Source organism: Colobus angolensis, unplaced genomic scaffold (assembly GCF_000951035.1).
Source record: "Colobus angolensis palliatus isolate OR3802 unplaced genomic scaffold, Cang.pa_1.0 Scaffold166, whole genome shotgun sequence".
Classification (NCBI taxonomy): domain Eukaryota; kingdom Metazoa; phylum Chordata; class Mammalia; order Primates; family Cercopithecidae; genus Colobus; species Colobus angolensis.
This window is the reverse complement of record NW_012114777.1, coordinates 4,675,573-4,696,960: the sequence shown is the minus strand read 5'-3', so window position 1 is coordinate 4,696,960 and position 21,388 is coordinate 4,675,573.

Below are 21,388 nucleotides of genomic sequence, written 5' to 3'. Positions count from 1 at the left end.
TTGGAGTTTGCAGTTACACTATAGTCTTTCCCAGAGACAATCTTTGGTGTTCTAAGGAAAAGGCTGCCATGTTGGAGATCCATCATCTCTCCCTTCAATTTGTCTTCGATGACATCAACAAGAGCAAGTTCATCTGCCAAGTCCTTCATTAAGACACTGATGGCACAGGCCATGCCAACAGCACCAACCCCAACAACTGTAATCTTATTCTGGGGAGTCTGTTCTTCCTTTAGAAGATTATGAATCAGCTGATCCTTGAGAGTTGCCATATTGGACTTGGAACCAAAAGGAATCGTACCGGGAATGCACGTCAGGCGGTCGTCCAGGACACGCGACAATGAGATCCGGAATAGGCGACAGCGGCTGCAGCACGTTTCCTGACTTTTTAATGATTGCCATTCTAACTGGCGTGAGATGGTATCTCACTGTGGTTTTGATTTGCATTACTCTAATGACCAGTGACGATGAAATTTTTTCATGTTTGTTGGCTGCATATATGTCTTCTTTTGGGCAGTGTCTGCTCATATCCTTTGTCCACTTTTGATGGGGTTGTTTGTGTTTTTTCTTATAAATCTGTTTAAGTTCTTTGTAAATTCTGGATATTAGCCCTTTGTCAGATGGATAGATTTGCAAAAATCCCATTCTGTAGGTTGCCTGTTCACTCTGATGATAGTTTCTTTTGCTGTGGAGAAGCTCTTTAGTTTAATCAGATCTCATTTGTCTATTTTGGCTTTTCTTGCCATTGCTTTTGGTGTTTTAGTCATGAAGTCTTTGCCCGTGCCTGTGCCCTGAATGGTATTGCCTAGGTTTTCTTCCAGGGTTTTTATGGTTTTAGGTCTTATGTTTAAGTCTTTAATTCATCTTGAGTTAATTTTCATATAAGATGTAAGAAAGGGATCCAGTTTCAGCTTTCTTCATATGGCTAGCCAGTTTTCCCAACACCATTTATTAAACAGAGAATCCTTTTGCCATTGCTTGCTTTTGTCAGGTTAGTCAAAGATCAGATGGTTGTTGATGTGTAGTGTTATTTCTGAGGCCTCTGTTGTGTTCCATTGGTCTATATATCTATTTTGGTACCAGTACCATGCTGTGTTGATTTCTGTAGCCTTTTGATATAGTTTGAGGTCAGGTGGCATGATGCCTCCAGCTTTTTTCTTTTTGCTTAGGATTGTCTTGGCTACATGGGCTCTTTTTTGGTTCCATATGAAATTTAAAGTAGTTTTTTCTAATTCTGTGAAGAAAGTCAGTGGTAGCTTGATGGAAATAGCATTGAATCTATATATAACTTTGGGCAGTATGGTCATTTATTGATTCTTCCTATCGATAAGCATGGAAAGTTTTTCCATATGTTTGTGTCCTCTATTATTTCCTTGAGCAGTGGTTTGTAGTTCTCCTTGAAGAGATTCTTCACATCCCTTGTAAGTTGGATTCCTAGGTATTTTATTCTCTTTGCAGCAATTATGAATGGGAGTTCACTCATGATTTGGCTCTCTGTTTTTCTGTTACTGGTGTGTACGAATGCTTGTGATTTTTGCACATTGATTTTGTATCCTGAGACTTTGCTGAAGTTGCTTATTAGCTTAAGGAGATTTGGGGCTGAGACAATGGAGTTTTCTAAATATGCAATCATGTCATCTGCAAACAGAGACAATTTGACTTCTTTTCCTAATTGAATATGCTTTATTTCTTTCTGTTGCCTGATTGCCCTGGCCAGAACTTCCAATACTATGTTGAATAGAAGTCATGGGAGAGGGCATCCTTGTCTTGGGCTGGTTTTCAAAGGGAATGCTTCCAGTTTTTGCCCTTTCAGTATGATATTGGCTGTGGATTTGTCATAAATAGCTCTTATTATTTTGAGATACATTCCATCAATGCCTAGTTCATTGACAGTTTTTAGCACGAAGGGCTGTTGAATTTTGGTTTTTGTCATTGGTTCTGTTTACGTATTGGATTATGTTTATTGATTTGTGTATGTTGAACCAGCCTTGCATCCCAGGGATGAAGCCGACTTGATCGTGGTGGATAACCTTTTTGATGTGCTGCTGGATTGGGTTTGCCAGTATTTTATTGAGGATTTTTGCATCGATGCTCATCAGGGATATATGCCTGAAATTTTCTTTCATTGTTGTATCTCTGCCAGGTTTTGGTATCAGGATGATGCTGGCCTCAGAAAATGAGTTAGAGAGGATTCCCTCTTTTGCTGTTGTTTGGAATAGTTTCAGAAGGAATGCTACCAGCTCCTCTTTGTACCTCTGGTAAAATTCAGCTGTGAATCCATCTGGTCTTGGACTTCTATTGGTTGGTAGGTTATTAACTGTTGTCTCAATCTGAGAACTTGCTATTGGTCTATTCAGGGATTCGATTTCTTCCTGGTTTAGTCTTTGGAGAGTGTGTGTCCAGGAATTTATCCATTTCTCCTGGATTTTCTAGTTTATTTGTATAGAGTTGTTTATAGTATTCACTGATGGTAGTTTGCATTTCTGTGGGATCAGTGGTGACATCCTCTTTATCATTTTTTACTGCATCTATTTGATTCTTCTCTCTTTTCTTCTTTATTAGTCTGGCTAGTGGTCTATCTATTTTGTTGTTCTTTTCAAAAAACCAGCACCTGGATTCATTGATTTTTTGAAGGGTTTTTCGTGTCTCTATCTCCTTCAATTCTGCTTTGGTCTTAGTTATTTCTTGTCTTCTGCTAGCTTTTGAATGTGTTTGCTCTTGTTTCTCTAGTTCTTTTAATTGTGATATTAGGGTGCTGATTATAGATCTTTCCTGTTTTTCCTTGTGGGAATTTAGTGCTATAAATTTCCCTCTACACACTGCTTTAAATGTGTCCAGAGATTCTGGTATGTTGTGTCTTTGATCTCATTGGTTTCCAAGAACATCTTTATTTCTGCCTTAATTTTGTTATTTACCCACTAGTCATTCAGGAGCAGGTTGTTCAGTTTCCATGTAGTTGTGAGGTTTTGAGTGAGTTTCTTAATCCTGAGTTCTAATTTATTGCACTGTGGTATGAGAGACTCTTATGATTTCCATTCTTTTGCATTTGCTGAAGACTGTTTTACTTCCAACTATGTGGTCAATTTTGGAATAAGTGCACTGTGGTGCTGAGAAGAATGTATATTCTGTTGAATTGGAGTGGAGAGTTCTGTAGATGTCTATTAAGTCCACTTGGTCCAGAGCTGAGTTCAAGTCCTGGATATCCTTGTTAATTTTCTGTCTCATTGATCTATCCAATATTGACAGTGGGGTGTTAAAGTCTCCCGGTAATACTGTATGGGAGTCTAAGTCTCTTTGTAGGTCTCTAAGGAGTTGCTTTATGAATCTGGGTGCTCCTGTATTGGGTGCATATACATTTAGGATAATTAGCTCTTCTTGTTGCATTGATCCCTTTACCATTATGTAATGCCCTTCTCTGTCTATTTTGATCTTTGTTGATTTAAGGTCTGTTTTATCAGAGACTAGGATTGTAACCCCTGCTTTTTTGTGCTTTTCATTTGCTTAGTAAATCTTCCTCCATCCCTTTATTTTGAGCCTATGTGTGTCTTTGCACGTGAGATTGGTCTCCTGAATACAGCACACCGATGGGTCTTGATTCTTTATCCAATTTGCCAGTCTGTGTCTTTTAATTGGGGCATTTAGCCCGTTTACATTTAAGACTGATACTGTTATGTGTGAATTTGATACTGCCATTATGATGCTAGCTGGTTATTTTGCACGTTAGTTGATGCAGTTTCTTCATAGCATCGATGATCTTTACAATTTGATATGCTTTTGCAGTGACTGGCACTTGTTATTCCTTTCCATGTTTGGTGCTTTCTTCAAGAGCTCTTGCAGAGCAGGCCTAATAGTAACAAAATCTCTCAGCATTTCCTTGTCTGTAAAGGATTTTATTTCTCCTTTGCTTATGAAGCTTAGTTTGGCTGGATATGGAATTCTGGGTTGAAAATTCTTTTCTTTAAGAATGCTGAATATTGGCCCCCATTCTCTTCTGGCATGTAGGGTTTCTGCCGAGAGATCCGCTGTTAGTCTGATGGGCTTCCCTTTGTGGGTAAGCTGACCTTTCTCTCTGGTCACCTTTAGTACTTTTTCCTTCATTTCAAGCTTGGTGAATCAGAAGATTATGTGTCTTGGGGTTGCTCTTCTCAAGGAGTATCTTTGTGATGTTCTCTGTATTTCCTGAATTTGAATGTTGGCCTGTCTTGCTAGGCTGGGGAATTTCTCCTGGGCAATATGCTGAAGAGTGTTTTCCAACTTAGGTCCATTCTCCCCATCACTTTCAGGCACACCAGTCAAACATAGATTTGGTCTTTTCACGTAGTCCCATACTTTTTGGTAGCTTTGTTCTTTTCTTTTCACTCTTTTTTCTCTAATCTTGTTTTCTCACTTTATTTCATTGAGTTCATCTTCAGCCTCTGATATCCTTTCTTCCACTTGATCCATTCGGCTATTGATACTTGTGTATCCTTCACGAAGTTCTCATGCTGTATTTGTCAGTTCCATCAGGTCATTTATGTTCTTCTCTAAACTGGTTATTCTAGTTACCAACTAATCTAACCTTTTTTCAAGGTTTTTAACTTCCTTGCATTGAGTTAGAACATGCTCCTTTAGCTTGGAGAGTTTATTACCCAACTTCTGAAGCCTACTTCTGACAATTCATCAAACTCATTCTCCATGCAGTTCTGTTCCCTTGCTGGCAAGGAGTTGTGGTCCTTTGGAGGAGAAAAGATGTTCTGGTGTTTAGAATTTTCAGCCTTTTTGTGCTGGTTTCTCCCCATCTTTGTGGATTTATCTACCTTTGGTCTTTGAAGTTGGTGCCCTTGAGATGGGGTCTCTGAGTGGACGTCCTTTCTGTTGATGTTAATAATATTCTTTTCTGTTTGTCAGTTTTCCTTCTAACAGTCAGCACCCTCTGCTGCAGGTCTGCTGGAGTTTGCTGGAGGTTTGCTCCAGACCCTCCTTGCCTGGGTATCACTTGCAGAGGCTGCAGATGAGCAAAGATTACTGTCTTTTCCTTCCTCTGGGAGCTTCTTTCCAGAGAGACACCCACCAGATGCCAGCCAGAGCTCTCCTTTATGAAGTGTCTGTCGGTCCCTACTGGGAGGTGTCTCCTAGTCAGGATACATGGGGGTCAGGGACCCACTTCAGAAGGCAGTCTGTCCCTTATCAGAGTGCAAACACTGTGCTGGTAGATCTGCTGCTCTCTTCAGAGCTGCCAGGTTGGGATGTTTAAGTCTGCTGAAGCTGCACCCACATTTGCCCCTTCCCCAAGGTGCTCTGTACCAGGGAGGTGGAGGTTTTATCTATAAGTCCCTGACTGGGGCTGTTCTCTTTTTTTCAGAGATGCCCTGCCTAGAGAGGAGGCAGTCTGGGCACAGGGGCCTTGCTGAGCAGGGTTGGGCTCCACCCAGTTGGAACTTCCCTTTGCTTTGTTTACACTGTGAGGGTGAAACCACCTACTCAAGCCTCAGTAATGGCGGACGCCCCTCCAAGCTTGAGCATCCCAGGTTGACTTCAGACTGCTATACTGGCATGAGAATTTCAAGCCAGTGGGTCTTAGCTTGCTGGGCTCCCTGGGGGTGGGACCCACCAAGCCAGACTACTTGACTCCCTGACTTCAGCCCCCTTTCCAGGGGAGTGAACGGTTCTGTCTCACTTGTTCCAAGTGCCACTGGGGTATGAAAAAGAAAAACTCCTGCAGCTAGCTCAGTGTCTGCCCAAACGGCCGCCCAGTTTTGTGCTGGAAACCCAGGGCCCTGTTGGTGCAGGTACGGAAGGAATCTCCTGGTCTGTGGGTTATGAAGACCATGGGAAAAGTGCAGTCTCTGGGCTGGAGTGCAAGGTATAGTCCCTAATGGCTTCCCTTGGCTGGGAGAGGGAGTGCCCCAGCCCTTTGAGCGTCCCAGGTGAGGGGAGCCCCACCCTGCCTTGGCTTGCCCTCCTTGGGCTGCAACCACTGTCCAACCAGTCCCAATGAGATGAACTGTGTACCTTAGTTGGAAATGCATTAATCACCAGCCTTCTGCATCGATCTCGCTGGGAGCTGCAGACTGGAGCTCTTCCTATTCAGTCATCTTGCCAGCAACCGCTGGTGTTTCTTAACCTGTAAGATAGGGATAACAATATCTACCTCATAAAATTGTTTTGAGAATTAGAAAAGGTGCCACAGGTAAAACACCTGCATCAGGTGGGTACTACATAGATAATTGTCACTATTATGACTACTGATGTGTGGCAAGAGTCCTCAGAACAGAGTGCTTGATTAACCTCAGTCAATGAAGGCTGTCATTTTTATTGGTGGAAATAATAATATTACTACTACAACTCCTACTAATATGTGGCTGAGGGAGAAATTCAAGGATGTAATGTGTGACTCAAGTTTGTGATATGTCACAGTGGAGGACAGAGCAACTGATTTGCTTGGAAATGTGCTTTCACTGGGTCAAAGACTTGGGTATTGAGGAGGCTGCAGAATCTGGTGGCTGACTCAGGGAGGCTGGGGACTGAGCAGGGGTACAGCTGGGCTGAGGTCTGTTATTCCAGTTCTTAGCCCTTCTTAAAGGGTCCAGTAAAAGCCCCCATTGCATAGTCCCCCAAAATTCTTAGGGCCTAGTTCTTTTTCTCCAATTGGTCTACAAAGCCAATTACAAAACAACACATTGACATTTACAGAATGTCAGGCAAAGCTAAAAGAAAAGCAATGTGGCTCCACCGTATTTGAGAAGGGCCTGTCAGAGGATGGGGTCATTTGAACTGAATTTGATGCAGCAAAACAAAATGCTAGATTTTGACAAGATCTTAAATGAAGACTGCTGAAGTAGATTAGATCTGATGTGACCTGAGGCAGAACTTGTTCTTTCCAGTAAGAGAAAGTAGCCTCCTGCCTGTGTTTGAGTGTGTTTGCCTGGGGTGGTGGGCAAATGGGAGAAGTTGAGGGAAATCAATTCCATTTACAAATGAATCCATTTGGAACTTAGCAAGGACAGATGAACACACCAACATCTCTCTTATGGGGAGCAGTGTGGCCCAGTCATGATCACTTGGGCCTGAAACACCTCATAGTTGCTGAGAGAAAGCACATTGTAGCAATACAAATCCCTTTTGCTGAATAGGCCTGCTGGTATCATATCCATTTACACTGCTGCATTTTTACACAGGTCACACCTGATTTAGGTGAAACCCCAAAGCAACAGCCATCAACTACATGTGCTGCTCACCATTTCCCTCCTTTCCACCTCCAGCTCCTGATCCTTTTGGTGATGTTTGTTGCTAAGGAATCTAGTGTGGCCTGGGGACATCTAGGTCATATTGCTGTGGATTAAAAGGAAGAACTAGAGGGCTCCTTTGGAGTTAGCTGTCATCATCAGATGCCTCTGGCCTGCCACCCACCTGTAGCTCAGTCCTTCACCTGTGCAGCTCTGCTTTCGCTTTGCAGATGCAAGTCATACATCAGTGGATTTTTTAAGGAATAATCTTTGACTTCTCTGTAGCATTTGGATATTGACTGTTGGATTCCTGCTTCTTTGATTTTGCATGAACTACATTATACAGATTCTCTGCTGCTCTCCTATCCCATTTCCCATTTAGAGTTCCCTTCCTCATGCTCCTCCCAGAGGTGAGGTCCACAAGGTTTTCTCCTCTTTTCTCTGACCCTGCAGTGCAGAAATCACTTCTTCTCACAAGGCCAGGAATCACCTGAACACACAATTCACAGAGCACGCCTTGCCGCTCACCCCTCCCAGAGTTCAGGTCACATTTTCCCAACTTCCTCTGCATTCAGAGACATTCTCTCCCCTTCCTAGATGTTTGTGGCTGAAGGAGAGTACATGATTTCCTTTCCTTACTACCTCCAGGGCACTTGCTCTTTCAGAATTCTCTATTTGAGTGGTTGGCATCATCAGCATTCAAGTCACCCAGTCTTAAACCTCAGGATCATTATCTGCAACTTCTTCTCTCTTGCCTCTAGCCCTGTACCCACTCAAGCCTCTTAAGTCAATTATTCTTCAGGCAGACTCTCGCTTTCTGTCCCCACTAGTTTCCATGTTGGCAGCTCATGCTAGATCATCCTATCCCGTGCCCTGCCTCTAGGTTTTCTCCTCTCCACACTCATAGGATGCGTGGATAATACACACTACAGAGACCCTGCCTTAGACATTTCTAGTCTCCCCACTGCACTCAGCACAATTCTTTTTGAAACACAGACACTCAACAAATGTTCGTATAAAGAATGAATAAATAGAGGTGCGCCAGGCAGCAACCACTTCTGATGCAAGAGTGGCAACTGAGATAGGAAAAGGTTGCAATTGCAATTTACAAATGTTCTTCTGCTGAAAATGAACAAGAAGATTAAGCTATAAATACTCTTTCGGGGTAATTAAGTGGAACAAAAGGTAATAATTGTTAGCATAAAATGCCATCACATTTTAATAGATTCTGAAAATTAAACAGGCTTCCTGTTGATAGATCTTAAAGCATTTCTATTACGTATTAGAGAACATTAATTTCTGAAGACCCAGAAAAGACCTAGTCGTTTGAATTACATTGATGTTATTACCACAGAGCCTGAAAATTGTATATTTGGTATTAAGAAATCAAATACAGTCACTCTTAAACATTAGATGTCATTTGATCTGACATTAGATTTTTACTGCATTTACTGAGAAAGTAAGTTATTTTGCTACTGTATTATGAATCCTGACAGAAGACACAGGACTCTTAGGACAGAGGTAAAGCATTTTATTATTCACAACACAGCAAATGGCATGATTGCATTGGTTCCCTTACCCTTTAAGTCCCAAAAGGATGAACAGCCCAAAAGGATGCCTGCATAAGGAGTGGGTTGTGCTACAGGAAGTGACTTGAGGAACCCTGAAAAGAGCCCAGATGGAGGCATTATACATTCTTTAAGATTGTTCACTAAAAACACAACCCAAGGAAATGGCTCAGGTGAAGAGGTTCAGCACCCTGCAGTCTTTTTTTCCCCCCACATATACCTCTGTAAGCAAAGTGTCTTAAATTCTTGACAGACACAACAAGAGCCTGCAGGGATGTGAAGAGCCATGGTGAATTGCCTCTCCTAACATATTTCAGATAAGAATTAATACTCAAAGTAACAAGGATATCATTATTAGCTTTCTGAATTTAGGGTATAGACTATTGGGACAATGATGAATATCCTTTGCACAAAAATAAACTAGGTTATCAGAAGAATTAATACTTATTAATTATGTGTGTGTATACATATAATAACACACACACATGCATACACACACACACACACACACACACACAGAGTGTGAGGAAAGGAAGATATAAGTTGTAACTTGGTATTTTTCCTCAAAGGGAATTTTTTTTTATGAACACATCTTAATGAGGCAAATGAAATTCTCTCACTTTAGCACAAAACTTGAAACCTTTGAAAAAAATCTCTTTCATGCTATGTATGCTTATTCTGAAAAGCCCATGGCTATTCCACTGCAGCAGGATCTGACATGATCTCAATTGTTGTTACTAACAGCATTAATTTATGGGACTATTTACTGTGTGATGCACTTTATGTTAGTGATGCATATTCAAAGGAGATAGAATAGTCCTTGTCCTCAAAAGACTTACAACTGAGTTTGGTCAGCATGATTAGTCACAGGTCCCATCATCTATTCTAGTACATCTGAGCATAAGGGAATATACTGAAGCAGATTTGTAGCTATGGAATCTCTGAGAGGGCCTGAGAACCAGGCAGGGCTGCTGCATCTCCAGAGAATACGCAATGAGGAGCAATCCAGCCAGAAGAAATCACACTGCGTGGAGGTCTGGAAGAGCAACACAGCAGCTATGGCCTGTGGCTTGGCACCTATAGTGCTCAGGACCAGACCCTTGACCCCTGCCATACTGCCCCAGAAACCTAGCTGCCTGTGCCGCTGTGCCCGTCAGAAGCTTCTCCCACAGTGACTGCTTCCTCCATTTTGTCACTTCTGTTGCTAAGTTGCTCACAGCGAAGACGGATTACAGAAGCTAGGGCTTGTTTCGAGCCTAGCAACAGGGACTCAGGGGAACTGAAATTTAGCTTTATAGTCTATGTCATACAGAAAGATAGGCTAGGAAGGTGAGCAGAATAGGTGAGCCAGTCTCTGGTTTCTGCCATCAGGTAGTATATACAAGTAGTAAATAGTAGGTAGCTATTAAATGGTTGCAAAAGAAAGGACTGCGGTAATGTACAAAGATGCTTAACGAATGTGTATAGATCATCACTGTCCAATAGAAACATGACATAAGCCAAAACTGTGATTTTACATTCTCTAGTAACCATGCAAAAAAGCAAAAAATAAAAAGGTGAAATTAATTGTATCAGTATAATTATTTAACCCAGTATATCCAATGTTATTATTTTAACATGAAATCAATATTAGAATTAATAAAGTGCTTTACATTCTTTTTGAATACTAAATTCAAATCTGGTTTGCATTTTTTCCTTATAGCACCTCTAAATTTCCATGAGCACATTTCAAGTGCTTCCCAGGCTTGTGGAGCTAGTGGCTACCACACTGGAAGGCACAGCTTTAAATGGACAGTGTTAGAGGAGCTCAGAGAGAGGGAATCAATCAGATCCAGGGTAGCTGAGCAGAGCTTCTTGGAAAAGTGGGACTTGAATCATCTTTGAAATAATGTTAGAACTTACAAAAGTTTGAAAATGGAAAAGAGCATGGCAAATGTCAAGGCTGGATATTTCTAGAGGCCTTGAAAAGCTTCAGCTACTAATTGTCCTTGCTGGATTTTTCATGGTTGAAATCTGATCCTGAGAAACCTGATTACAGGGATATGTTGAGTTTTCTCATGGAGGCGAGTATCTGGTAGCCAGCCTCAGAATACTGACATATGAAATCAAAGGGCCATTCTTTAATTTCAAGTTTTTATTTTAGGATAATTGTGGATTGATATGTAAGTGTAAAAAAATAACTACAGGAAAATCCACATACCCTTTATCCAGTTTCACTCAATGGTAACATCTTGTAAAGCCATAGGACAATGTCACAACCAGGATATTGACACTTAAACACAGTCAAGATACACAGCAGTTCGATCACACACAATCCCTATATTCCACTGTTCCCCTCCTTTTAATTTTTGAGACGGGAGTCTCGTTCTGTCGAGTAGCTGGGATTATAGTCGTCCGCCGCCATGCCTAGCTAAATTTTTGTATTTTTAGTAGAGACGGGTTTCACTGTGTTAGCCAGGATAGTCCCGATCTTCAGACCTCGTGATCCACCTGCCTGGGCCTCCCAAAGAGTTGGGATTACAAGTGTGAACCACCGCTCCTGGCCCCATGTTCCCCTTTTATAGCCACACCTACTTCCCACTTGCTCCCAGCCTCCCCCTATTTTTAAAATGTTTGTCAACCACTAATCAGTTTCCAGTGCTATAATTTTGTCATTTCAAGTATGTTACATATGGAATCATACAGTATGTAACTTTTGGAGACTGGCTCCTTAGACTCAGCATAAATTCTGTAGATTCATGAAGATTGTAGACTCTATCAACAGTTTGTTCCTTTTTATTGCTGACTGGTATTTCCATTGTATAGACTGTGAACACTGTCAGAATCAAAATGGAGTTATTAATGTTAAAAAAAAAAAAGTCCAACCTTGGACTGGCATTACCATTGTTATTGATCTTTACAGCAAGAATCATCATTTCAAAACAATTATGTTATTCTCCTCATTTTTCCTTTAAAAATCTTTGTCATTCTTTACTTCCCTGAATATAAACATAGTTAACTATGGTAACTGTATTCCCATCACAAGGCTCTAATGCCAAATAAACATAATTTTCTTTCAGAAAGCCTCCCTCTGTTTGTTGTTTGTTGACATAAATTGTGTTCAGAAGTGGAACCTAGAGTAGGATCCCATTTGGATGGAGCCAGAGATTCTTGGAATCAGTTTGCAGCACTTATTGAGCCTCTCTGCTTCATGGCTCACCTTTCCTGTCCTGAAGAGTCTTCTCTCAGCCAAGGATTCCTCTTTCGGGTAGCAGCTCTTGACTTTGTTTGCATAAAACCACCTTACTAAAGAACCATACATTCCTCCTGGGATGATAAAAGACTTTTTGTCTTTTCTGGTAAGTCTTTTCTGATACAAAGACAAGTGACTTTTGGGTTGAGCACTCTGGTTTCTATAATTTGCATTTTGTCTGTGAGGCATGTCATTTCTGGTGAATTCACTTTTGGTTGTATACCTAGTTTAATGTTTTGGTTGATTTGCAAGCCTGGGTTAAAATTTTTGTGAACACTATTATCTTGGTTTCTTTTGATTTGGTTTGACTCTTCTCCTTTGCTTGTTTCTATACATTTTCTGAGAGTAATCATAAACAATAAATGGTGGGCACAGGATGGCTAACTGAAAGCCACTGGGTGGTTGACACCACCTAAAACACCGGTCCAAGCTCTTGATGTCTTCTGACAATTAATAAGAAATGGAATGGGATTCTCAAACATTAAGGCTTGCCAGGTTTCTGGGACTCCAGCCAGCTACATATTATGGACTGTTCTTCACATTTTAAAACTGATGGGCAAAGTTACATTAAGAAAAATTCAGAGCTCAAATGTCCACTATTCAAACTCTCTAAAACACTTCTAACTATAGAGTTGGTATTGTGATTTCATGATTAAAATTCTAAAATTAAAGGTATAAGATCTTTGTACATTTGTATAAATGTCTAGGTGTGTTTATGCACATGGACATGTGTTATGTTATGTGTTGTATCTACATGGTAAATGCTCCAGAAATTTTATTTAGATTGGCTTAGATAAATAAATACTCATATAAAATATATAGTAATTAACCCGAGTGGCTCTTTAGCTCATGTGACTTAAACTGGCTTTAAAATTATTAACAAGATAGAAATATCTTCAGAAATGTCAGCATACAGTTTTGCTGGTCACATGGTTTTATATTAGTTTCTGCTGGATGTTGACATACAGATTATGAAACTGTAAACCCAGTCTAAACAGAATGACCTTTCCTTTTGCAATTCTTTTTGGTACTTAAGACTAATTTAATATTGTTGTTTTAATGAAAACAACTGTATCTTAGTGAGTTATTGACAAAATACCTATCTATTTAACTTTAAAGTTTTTACTTAGATGAACACCTGATATTCACAGGCTCTCAAGATGGTTAACAGAAATAATTCCAAATGATAACTAGCTTTGTCTAACATCTCAGTTTCCACAAGTAATCTAGGTAAACTATTAAAAATAAATACATCAGGTAAATGTAAATGGCATAAGCATTTATAAGTAAACTTTTTATGTAATTTAAAAATTTAAAGCTCTGTTGCATTAAATTAAGTAATAAATACTCATTAAATGTCTAGGTCATTTCCAAATACGACAAAAACTAAAACAAATTGGTGATCATAAATAAGTTGGTTTTGATCCCTTAGATTTTATAGAAAGACTAAATATATTTAGATCTATTAATAAACATAATAAATTATGGGAAAACACGTTTCTAAAAATTTTGAAAGGGTTCTCATCTACAGAACAATGATATGTGACAATTCAAATTTGCTTGCTAAAAATTAAGGTTACTAAGAGTTAAAAATTAATTAATATATAATTCTGTACCCAGAATGTGCACAAAAAAGTAAAATATGTTTCTGATAAGAAAAATTAGGACAAGGGCATTAAAAATGTGCTTTTCATTGAGAAAGAAACAGTAATATTGTTTATTTTGGAGGTTATTTAAAGTTTTTTTCAAGATTTGGATTTAGGAAGGAAACAGAAACAAGATAGAAAGGAACCAGCAAGAAGGAGAAAGAGATGCAAAGAAAGTTATGCCTGTGAAGATGTATTTTCACTAGGGAAGATTAAAAAGAAAAGAGACTGATTTTTTATTAGACAGAATCTTGTGTAGTAAATCTTTGTCCTAAAAGAAAATGACTGGTTATTTTAAAAAGAGAAAGCCTAGGAAAAAGCAGAAAATTCGAGCATGTTGTAAATGATCTGATTAAGTTGTAATAGGTTTCTTGAGGGAGGGATTTATGGAAGGAATGTTGTGTGTGATCAAGTTCGGTACAATTACAAGGAAATTATGTCTTAAAAATAAACTTCAATATTAAAAATATGCTAATATAAAACTAAAACATCTCATCCTCTATGTTAGAACAACAGATTTTTTTCAAGTATGAATTTGCTCTTAATAAAACTGTAAAAGGTTTTGATTTTAGTTCCAAAATCTGTTTCTTTAATAGTCGTCTTCTAAACTGCAGACAGTTTCTATTTCTGCCACATTTATTTCTGAAATACATTTAGTTTCCCTAGATTCAGGTTGGAAAAATGTTGTTGTTTTCATTCAGAATGATAAGTTCATTTCTTGAAGTAAAATTTTCTTTTCTGAAATATCTTGGATTCGTATTTCAGAGGTTCAACTCTTGCTGTATCTTGCTGTACATTGTTTGCAGGTCATGCATTATTGCTTTCAGCACTCCTTCTTTCTCCTCTTCAAAGAGTATATCATTTTGCTTGGCTGTGATAACTCTCTCCATCAATCTTTTCATCAGCTCCTGTAACATTTTCGTTCTGGTTCTATAATAACTTTGCTGTTATGGTCTGACACTGAAATGTTTATCTTAAATGCCTAGCAGAGCATCGTTTTTCTCCAAAATTACTTGATTCTGTATTCTTGACTTTTCTTTATGTGTGTGAATTGTAACCAGGAAACTCCTCATGTTGTCACTAAGAGCCATGTATTGCCCTGCTGAAGGTACCACTAGTTTTCTTGTTTGCATTCCCCTGTATATAGTGCACATTCAGAATCTTGGAAATATATTTTTCCTGTGTCTGATTAAATTTAAGTACTGTTTTTCAGCAGATTCCGTTTGCAAGTTACCTACATGGGCTTCAGTGAGGAGAAGCAAGAACACTGCAGGAGGTGCTTCTTTACTTTTCTAGTAACTGCCCTAAGAAACAAAGATTCTACTTTTTATCAAGATAGTTTCTTGTTTTGTCTTTATTAGATTTTTGGTTACCTAGGAAAACCAAACTGTAAAAGGTTTAAGGATTTTATGTGTATGTAACATTCGATATTGCTTTTGAAATCTTTTGATTATCACTCTGGTTAAATGACTATTATTTTATAGTGATCTGTCATTCTGTTTGGACGAAGTGTTTTGAACCTTTTGACATCTTTGGAAAGCTTCTCCAGGATTAAAATTCTAAATGAAGCCTGTTACACCTAAAATTAACTTTGGGCCTCTGGAGAGCCTCAAAGAATGTGTCTCTCATTTTGTAGTGATATTAAATGATTAGGCTTATTTGGTAAATTGTATGAGAAGCAATGTCAAATGATAAGTGATGCTAGATCTTCTTTCAGTTACATTTATGGATATATTACTGATATATTGTTTCAAACATTTTTATATAAATTCATAAAAACCTAATATGTTATCAGTCATAATTTTAGTTGTTAATATTAAACCCTTTTTCAAAATGATATTTTTGTGGATATTTATGTGAGTATCCTAAAAATTATATAAGACGTATAAAAGTCTGATGGTCCTAATGTGACATTGTCAGTCATAATTCTGATTATCTTAATGCCACATGTAATAAAAATAAATTTCATTGTAAATTGTGAACTTTCATCATTTTTTAAATCAGAGCTATCTTCAGTTATTGTTATCCACTGTTATTGTTTTGAATTCTTTAAATGCTTTGTAACCAGCTATAGTCCAAAATTGCTTTTCGTGGAGAAGTCTAACAAATACTCTCCAACACAGATTTCTGGTAATGTTAAGATCAATGAATGAAATAAAAATATTTCTAATATAGAACTCTAATATAGAAACTGATCAAGCAAAATAAAATTTAATTACATGAAATCAAATAACTGATTAAGAAGATCTTTTTTTTTCTTTGAGATGGAGTTTTTCTCCGTCACCCAGGCTGGAATGCAGTGGCAAAATCTCTGCTCACTGTAACCTCTGCCTCCTGAGTTCAAGTGATTCTCCTGCCTCAGCCTTTTGAGTAGCTGGGATTACAGGCAACCACCACCATGCCTGGCTAATTTTTGTATTTTTAGTAGAGACAGAGTTTCACCATGTTGTCCAGGCTGGTCTTGAACTCGTGACCTCAGGTGATCTGCTCTCCTCAGCCTCCCAAGGTGTTGGGATTATAGGTGTGAGCCACTGTGCCTAGCCGAGATCATGTTTTTATGATTTTTATTCACAACATTATTGGTTCTTTATTTAAATGTATTGTTTCCCAGATTTAAGGATTGTTTTTCTTCTTAAGCTGTTTATAATTTACAACAATTTGGTAGAGTATAGTTTTGTGAACAAAGGTGGAATCATTTTTTTCACATTTCTTTAATATTTACTTTAGGTTTAGGGGTACATGTGCAGATTTGTTATACAGGTAAATCACATGTCATGGGAGTTTGGTTACAGATTATTTCATCACCCAGGTAACAAGCATAGTACCTGATAGGTAGTTTATCAACCCCCACCCTCCTCTCACCCTCTATCCTCAAGCAGGTTCCATTGTCTGTTGTTCCTTCTTTATGTCTATATGTTCTCAATGTTTAGCTCTCACTTACAAGTAGGAACATGCAGTATTTTGTTTTCTGTTCCTACATTAATTAGCTTGGGATAATGGCCTCCAGTTCCATTCATATTGCTGCAAAGACATGACCTTGGTTTTCTTATGGTTGTGTAGTATTTCATGGTGTATACATACCACATTTTCTTCATCTAGTCTACTGTTGATGATGGGCATTTAGTTCGATTCCATGTCTTTACTGTTGTCAACAGTGCTGTAAAAAACATACACATGCATGTGTCTTTATGGCAAAACAGTTTCTATTTCTTTGAGTATGTACCCAGTAATGGGATTGCTGGGTTAAAGAGTAGTTCCATTTTAAGTTATTTGAGAAATCTCTATGCTTATTTCTTGTTCTGTGGTCCCAGAGCATTGGAGGTATGATTTCATTTTTTTTTTAAATTTACTGAGGATTGTTTTGCGGGCCCATTGCGTGGTTGATTTTAGAGTATGTGCCATATGCAGATGAGAAGAATGCATATTCTGTTGTTTTGGGGTGGAGAGTTCTGTAGATGTCTATTAGGGTCCATTTGGTCAAATGTAGAGTTCAGGTCCCAAATATCTTTGTTAGTTTTCTTCCTCAGTGATCTAATACTATCAGTGGTGTTTTGAAGTCTGCCACTATTATTGTGTGATTATCTAAGTCTCTTTGTAGATCTCTAAGAACTTGCTTTATGAATCTGGGTTCTCCTGTGTTGGGTGCATATGTATTCGGGATAGTTAGACCTTCTTCTTGAATCGAACCTTCACTGTGATGTAATGCCCTTCCTTGTCTTTTTGGATCTTTGTTGGTTTAAAGTCTGTTTTGTCTGAAATTAGAATAGCAACCCTTGCTTTTTTCTGTCTTCCATTTGCTTGCTAGATTTTTCTCCATCCATTTACTTGTAGCCAATAATGTATCATTGCATGTGAGATAAGTCTCTTGAAAACAGCATAGAGTGGGGTCTTGCTTGTTTACCCAACTTACCACTCTGTGCCTTTTAATTGGAGACATTTATTTACATTCAAGGTTAATATTGATGTGTGTGGATTTGATCCTGTCTTCATGTTGTTAGCTGGTTATTATGCAGACTTGATTGTGTGGTTGCTTTATAGTATCAATGATATGTATACTTAAGTGTGTTTTTGTGGGGGCTTGTGATGGTCTTTTCTTTCCACATTTAGCACTCACTTCAGGGCCTCTTGTAAGGCAGGGTTTGTGGTAATGAATTCTCTTAGCATTTGCTTGTCTGAAAATAATCGTATTTCTTCTTTGCTTATGAAATCTAGTTTGGCTGGATATAAAATTCTTGGCTGGAATTTCTTTTCTTTAAGAATATTGAATATAGGCCCTGAATCTTTTCTGGCTTGTAGGGTTTCTACAGAAAGATCTGCTGTTAGTCTGATGGAGTTCCATCAGTGACCTGCCTCTTCTCTCTAGCTGCCTTTAACATTTTTTTCTTTCATTTCAAATTTGGAGAATCTGATGACTATGTGTCTAAGGAATGGTCATCTTATATAGTGTCTTGCAGAGTTCTCTGCATTTTCCGAATTTGAATGTTGGCCTCTCTAGCGAGGTTGGGGGAATTTTCATGGATGATATCCTGAAAAATGTTTCCCAGGTTGCTTGCTTTCTCTCCCTCTGTTTCAGAGACACCACCACCACTGAGACATAGGTTTTATCTCTCTCTCTTTTTTTTTTTTAAAAAAAAAAATGGTCTTTTTACATAATTCCATGTTTTACAGAGGTTTTGTTTATCCTTCTTTAATCTTTTTTCTTTATTTTTGTCTGACTGTTACTTCAGAGAACTGATCTTAGAGCACTGACATTCTTTCCTCAGCTTGGTCAATTCTGCTGTTAATATTTGCAACTGTATTCTGAAATTCTTGAAGTAAGTGTTTCAGCTATATCAGATCATTTTGGTTCTTTCTTAAAATGGCCATTTTATCTTTCATCTCCTATACTGTTTTATTGTATGCCTTAGAATCCTTGAATTGGGTTTCAACTTTCTGCTAAATCTCAATGATCTTTGTTCTTGTCCATATTCTGAATTCAATTTCTGTCATTTGAGCCATTTAAACCTGGTTAAGAACATTGCTAGAGAACTAGTGCACTTGTTTGGAGGCAGAAAGACACCCTGACTCTTTGAGTTGTCAGAGTTCTTGAGCTGGTTTTTTTAATCTGCATAGACTGATGTTGCTACAATTTCTTTGGGTGGGTTTTTCTTTTATCTTTTTTCTTCTTTGATTCTCTTGGGGTTTGACTGGTATAAAGTGGTACCAGGTGGGTTCAGTCAACTGGCTTTGTTTCCCTTCCCCAGGAATCACTGAAGGCCAGGAACAAGTTCCAGGGCACAGTAGCCCTGCACAGAGTTCCCAGCTTCCTCTTCCTTCAGGCCAGCATGTGTGTTCTCCCACTGTCCACTCTCAATCATTTGATTTTCCTCCCTACTTGATTTTTCCAAAATTCAGAAACTATTCATGAGTACTCTTCTCTTTATGACAATACAATTATTTACATAAATTTAATAAAGATTTAGTCTCTATATTAATACACAGTTGGAAACACTGATTATATTTCCAAAGTTTCAGCTAAAATAACATATTTGAGAATGAATATAAAATGCCTGGCTTCAAGGGTTCCAGTCTCATAGTGAATGAGTAAGAATTGTCACTTTCTGCCAGACCCAGAAACCTTAAGAATGTTAGTAAAATAAGTTTCCTAGCCCAAAGAAGTTTTAAAACCTGAGATTCCTATGTGATTGGCGTAGAAAAAAAAAGTAATGTTTTCAAAGAAAAACTGTAGTACCCTGTTAATAAATAGTAGCCCTGTTTTGCACTGTGCATTGTTTTCAAGTTCTTGTTGTCTACCTGTAGACAGGACTTGATCCTGAATTCTCCTAATTTCCTCCAATACTTGGCTACAGCTCTCCAACTAAAATCAAAGGCTGTTATGTTCTTAAAGTCCTATAAGCTTCAACTAGATAAGTCTTAAAAAACAAGTCTCATGATTAATGTATGGACCACACAGCAAGTTCATTTGCAAAACTGCCTGATGCCATAGCAGAGAGAGTTGAAATGCAAACCAGGAGTAGTTAGCCTTTTCACATTATAGAATACTTTTTTTCACGACACTGGAACAAGACTCCATGTCATTATGAGACTCTTATCCTTTTAATACTACCTTTTTCATTTGTCAGTAGAATGGTATAATTGAAATCTTATAATCCAAACACCTACTGGTAACTGAACAGAATCTCGCCTTAGAAATTATTTAGTATCCATTGTTAAATAAGAAAATACCTATGCTATTACTAACACCACATGCTATACCTGAATAAATTCCTCTGTGAAAGTTGAGACCCATATACACAAAATAAGAAAACAGGTCACATGATTACCACAGGTCTCACCTAATTCTTTATGGTCATTTGATTTATTCAATTGTCTTAAAGCCTAGGCTTATGGCTGAAAAACATTATGCAAACTGTGGGTTGTCATGTTACTATTGATTTTACTTTGTTTATCCACTTTTTAAACTTTGTATCTGTTGGGGTCCGCGTGTTTCCTGAACAAAGGAATGAACACACAAGACAACACAAGACAAGACAAACATGGCGGCCGCCCCGAACCACATGCTCTGCTTTATTTTATACCGTCGTTTGTGGAATGTTAGCAAGTCGCCAGACACATTGTTGTTTCTCTGATCTTTCCCTGACTTTCTGAATTTCCAAGATGTTACATAACAAGCCCCCAGGGTCTGCTATTTGCAACTGAGGCCAGTCTTGTAGGCTCCTTTGTCCTCCCTGTTTGCAGAGGAGGAATGCCCAGCTTCGTTTGCAAGAGCGGGACTATAATGTTAATGGGGGAATGGCCTGCTCAGTTGTAAAAGCAGATAGTCCTCTACAGTATCTGCTATTTGTTAAATTTTTACAGAAGTAAAACTCCTAAAAGAATAATACTGGCCTAATAATTTGAGATGATGACAAAAAGCTATGAAGCAGACAAAATTGAACTTAATAATGAACCGCAAGCAGACAGCCTGAGAGCCACTCCTTCAAACCTCCCTTTTTGTTCAACTGTGACTATGTGGGTTTTGACCCTGACTCCTAGTCACGAATAACTTCCATCAACATGGCATGAGACCAGTAACTGAGACAGGTCGCTCCTGGCACAACGGAAATCAACACTTAACTACAGAATGATTAATAGTGATGCTTTTGGAAAATGATCTTGATCAAATGAGAGAAACATGAAAGTTGTCAGAATCAAAATGGAGTCACAATGTTAAAAGAAAACCCAGATAAATAGAGCTCGGGAAGGTTATGAAGACAGGGTTCTCATGCCTGTATCCCTGATTTAAAAAAAAAAAAAAAAAAAACACCTATCACAAAAGACTGCAAAACCACAACCCTGCATAAAGAATATCATAATCTTACACAAGAAATACTTCCGCAAGGTTGTTTTCTCACCAACTGCCTGTCCAGACTTGGACTGGCATCACCCTTGTTATTGATCTTCATAACTAGTCATTTCAAAACAGTTACATAATCCTCATTTTTTCTTTAAAAATATTTCTCTGCCTTTACCTCGCTGCATAGGCACACAGTTTACTATCACATGCATACTCCCATTATAATGCTTTATTCCCAAATGAATATTATTTTCTTTTTTTCTCTTTTTTATTACACTTTAAGTTCTAGGGTACATATGCCCAACATGTAGGTTTGTTACATATGTATACTTGTGCCATGTTGGTGTGCTGCACCCATCAACTCGTCAGCACCCATCAACTCATCATTTATATCAGGTATAACT